Source organism: Triticum dicoccoides, chromosome 1B (genome assembly GCF_002162155.2).
Source record: "Triticum dicoccoides isolate Atlit2015 ecotype Zavitan chromosome 1B, WEW_v2.0, whole genome shotgun sequence".
In the NCBI taxonomy this organism is placed as follows: Eukaryota; Viridiplantae; Streptophyta; class Magnoliopsida; order Poales; family Poaceae; genus Triticum; species Triticum dicoccoides.
The window spans coordinates 490,711,682-490,716,720 of NC_041381.1; positions in this window are offsets into that span (position 1 = coordinate 490,711,682).

Here is a 5,039-nt window from a genome sequence, read left to right on the forward strand (position 1 = left end):
TAAGTATTGTGACATAACGTGTAATAACAGCCCATAATGCAATAAATATTGATATAAAAGCATGATGCAAAATGGACGTATCAGGCTCCCGATTGGTTTTTCATGGCTACAGAGGCTTGTGGCGGCGGAACTCGTAATCTAGGTTTCTTTCTGGGGTTTTCTCTATTTATAGGAGTTTTTGGCGTCGAGGACAAGTCAGGGGGTCCAAGTAGCAACGACAAGGCAGGGGGCACGCCCTCCACCCTTGTGGATGCCGCGTGGTTCTTGTGGTCCATCTCCGATACTCTGTGGGCTTATTCTGGTCCATAAAAAATCATCGTAAAGTTTCAGCTCGTTTGGACTCCGTTTGGTATTCCTTTTCTGTAAAACTCAAAAACAAGAAAACAAACAGAAACTTACACTGGCCTCTAGGTTAATAGGCTAGTCCCAAAAATAATATAAAATAGCATATTAATGCATATAAAACATCCAAAACAGATAATATATTGCATGGAACAATAAAAATTATAGATACGTTGGAGATGTATCATATGACAATGTCTGAATTTTTTTCCTTTGCAGTGGATCCTGAAGCAGTTTACTCAAGATTACCTCTCAAACTACATGATTGGCGGCCGGCCATCACAAGGGGTTGGACTAGAGTCGTGCATGCCTTCTGCATCGAGGAGAGCACAATAGGGCCATTCCTCTTCACCTTCTTCAGCAACCAAAATGTCTCTCGCCTCTTTCTTTACCATCTGTAATATACAAGTATACAACCCTCGTTCATCATTCTTTATTTGTTGCTTATGCAATTCTTGAACATATGTACCTGTGAAGTGAATAATGCATTGGTTGTTTGAACCTGATGGATATGAATAAAGCTATAGCCTACTTTAAAATTCAAATTCGATACAATTTTAAATAGCACAATTAAATTAAGTTGAAATTACGCTCGGCGCACATGGTCTATAAAGCATAGCATGTGTGATATACATCATAATCCGACACGGTTCACGGAGAGGAAACATGTGTAACCATGCACACAGTTGCCATTTGCAAAGCATGTGTGATGTCAGACAATATCACAAACGTGGGGGAAAACTAAATGTGTGTGATTGTCGACCTATCATACATGTTTACAATGATGAACTGTTTGTGATGTGCCAACCATCGTAAACGTAGAGCCAATTTGGTACGTGCCTGGAAAAATATCGTCCCTGGTATGTGCCTGGTTTTAGGTAAAACCACAGAACTCTGATTGTGATGGCAATGCAAGCACAAACGAGTAGCAAGGATGAAGCGTTTGGGATATTCAAGATATCAGAAACAGTTTTATAGGGACAACTATATGCATCAAAGCTCCCTACCCCTGACGGTTTCTGGGTCGTGTGGGAAGGACCCCCCTATCGCAGTCACTCACTTGCCGACGGTTCAAAACGCCATCGCAGAAAGGGGTTAAAAAACGTTTGTATAGCACCTCTTTGTACAAGTGACGGCTTTCTTTCCTTCGGTTCTTTTTGGTGGTTTTGAGTTGTAGGGAAAACCATACTATCAAGAGGGGGTCCGCTTCGGAAAGGTTCGGGTGGAATCAACACGTACACACTCATATTGCACGCATCTCCCCTTTCCGCTTCATTGGAGTTGTCCTTCGTTTGTTCTGAAGAAGGGGAGAAGAACTGCAAGTGGTAGTACCATGGGCAGCAGCGGTAGTACCACTGTTACTCCCACTCTTACTACCGCTCGTAGTTGGGGCCTTGACTTTTCTGTGTCGAGTTTTACGATAGTACCTCCGGGTCTCTACCGTGCTACCTGTTCGCCCCTAGAAAACTGGAGGTTGTATAAGCGGTAGTACCGCTTATAGGCGGTAGTATCGCCCCTACTACCGCGGCTACCACCGCCCATTCCTCTACCTTCTCCCCTGCTCTTCTAATCTCTTGTTCATCTTACAAGGAGCGATAGTCATGCTCCCAGAATGGTAGTACCATGCCTGGAGTGGTAGTACCACTTGCATGTGGGCTGAGAGGTGCATAACGGTTGGATTTGTCCCCCACTATAAAAGGGGTCTTCTTCCCCAAGAAGACTTACCTCTTCTTCCCCCAAACTCCATTGTTGCTCCTAAGCTCATTTTCACCCGATCTCTCTCCCTAGCCAATCAAACTTGTTGATTTTCTAGGGATTGGTTGACAAGGCCCCTATCTACACTTACAGCAAGAGAAATTCGATTTCTCCCACTAATCCCTTGTGGATCTTGTTACTCTTGGGTGTTTGAGCACCCTAGATGGTTGATGTTGATGGAAAAATGCCATAGAGGCAATAATAAAATGGTTATTATTATATTTCCTAAATCATGATAAAGGTTTATTATTCATGCTAGAATTGTATTGATTGGAAACTTAAATACATGTGTGGATACATAAACAAATACTGTGTCCCTTGTGAGCCTCTACTAGACTAACTCGTTGATCAAATATGGTTAAGGTTTCCTAACCATAGACATGTGTTGTAATTTGATAACGGGATCACATCATTAGGAGAATGATGTGATGGACAAGACCCATCTGTTAGCTTGGCATATTGATCGTTCAGTTTATTGCTATTGCTTTTCTTGATGACAAATACATATTCCTTCGACTATGAGATTATGCAACTCCCGGATACTGGAGGAATACCTTGTGTGCTATGAAACATCACAACATAACTGGGTGACCATAAAGATGCTCTATAGGTATCTCCGAAGGTGTTTGTTGAGTTGGCATAGATCGAGATTAGGATTTGTCACTCCAAGTATCAGAGAGGTATCTCTGGGCCCTCTCGATAATACACATCATAATCTTGCAAGAAAATGACTAAGGAGTTAGTTACAACATGATGTATTATGGAACAAGTAAAGAGACTTGCAGGTAACGAGATTGAATTAGGTATGAAGATACCGACGATCGAATCTCGGGCAAGTAACATACCAGTGGACAAAGGGAATTACATATGTTATCATAAGGTTCGACCGATAAAGATCTTCATAGAATATGTAGGAGCCAATATGGGCATCCAGGTTCCGCTATTGGTTATTGACTGGAGAGGTGTCTCGGTCATGTATACATAGTTCTCAAACCCATTGGGCCCGCACACATAACGTTCATTGACGATATAGTGTTATATGAGTTATATGATTTGGTGACCGAATGTTGTTCGGAGTCTCGGATGATTTCACAGACATGACGAGGAGTCTCGAAATGGTCGAGAGTTAAATATTGATATACAGGACGATGGTATTCGAACACTGGAATAGTTTCGGAGTGCACCGGGTAGTCATCAGGTCACCGGAAGGGGTTCCAAACACCCTTGGTAAGTGTATGGGCTTAATGGGCCAAAGGAGGGGACAGACCAGCCCGCTAGGGGGCTGGTGTCCCCCTCTACTTGGCCGGCCGGCCCTTGGGGAAGGAATGGGGAGGGGTGGCCCCTCCTGCCTTTCCCTCCTCATGAGAGAAATGAAAGGGGGGTCCTCCTCTTGCCTTCCTCCCCCACTCATATATGGAAGGGGGCGCGGCTTGGGGAAGTCCCCAAGTAGGATTCGGCCCTACTTGGCACCCTCCTTGGCCTCTCCCCTCTTTTCACCACTGAGGGAGTCCTGGATTAGGGGGTCCTCGGACAGCCGGACTATGTACTTGTGCCGGACTGTTGGACTATGAATATACAAGCTTGAAGACTTCATCCCGTGTCCGGGTGGGACTCTCCTTTGCGTGGAAGGTAAGCTTGGCAATTCAGATATGTAGATTTCCTTCTCTGTAACCGACTCTGTGTAACCCTAGCCCCCTCCGGTGTCTATATAAACCAGATGGTTTAGTCCGTAGGACACGAACAATCATAATCATAGGCTAGCTTCTAGGGTTTAGCCTCTACGATCTCGTGGTAGATCAACTCTTGTAATACTCATATCATCAAGTTCAATCAAGCAGGAAGTAGGGTATTACCTCCATCGAGAGGGCCCGAACCTGGGTAAACATTGTGTCCCCCGCCTCCTATTACCATTAGCCTTAGACGCACAGTTCGGGACCCCCTACCCGAGATCCGCCGGTTTTGACACCGACACCCACCTATATATATGTCGGAGGGGGCGCCACACATTACCACGACAATATCTTAGCCGTGTGTGGCGCGCCCCTCCACTGTTTACACCCTCGGTCATATTTTCATAGTGCTTAGCATCACCATCACCGTCGTGCTGCCGGAACTCATCCACTACCTCGCCGTCTTGCTGGATCAAGAAGGCATGGACGTCACCCAGCTGAATGTGTGCTGAACACGGAGGTGACGTACGTTCGGTACTCGATTGGTTTGATCACGAAGAAGTTCGACTACATCAAATGCATTACTAAACGCTTCCGCTTACGGTCTAAGAGGGTACGTAGACACACTCTCCCCTCTCGTTGATATGCATCTCCTTGATAGATCTTGCATGTGCGTAGAATTTTTTGTGTTTTCCATGCAATGTTTCCTATAGAGGCCACCTCCGAGCCACATTCCATTGTGGTGAAGCTCCATGGTTTGTTGGGGCCCTCCAATTCGGTTGTGAGAGAGCCCCAACCTTGTTTGTAAATATCTGGTTGCCACCTTCAAGGGCACCACTAGTGGAATCATGTCATCTCGCATTGTGTGAGGGCGTGAGAAGAATACGGTGGCCCTAGTGGTTTCTTGGGGAGCATTGTGCTTCCACATTGCTCCAACGGAGACGTACTTCCCCTTAAAGGGAAGGAATTTCGGTAACACGTCCTCGTCTCCACCAGCTCCACTTCTGGTTATCTCTTACCTTTACTTTGTGCAAGCTCTTGTTGTGTTGTATCCTCGTTGTTGTCGTCATTGTCGTCGTTGTTGTCGTCATTGTTGTTGTTGTCGTCGTTGTTGTTGTTGTTGTCGTCATTGTTGTCGTTGTTGTTGTTGTTGTCGTTGTTGTTGTTGTCGTTGTTGTTGTTGTTGTTGTTGTCGTTGTTGTTGTTGTTGTTGTTGTCGTCGTCGTTGTTGTCGTTGTTGTTGTTGTTGTCGTTGTTGTTGTTGTTGTTGTC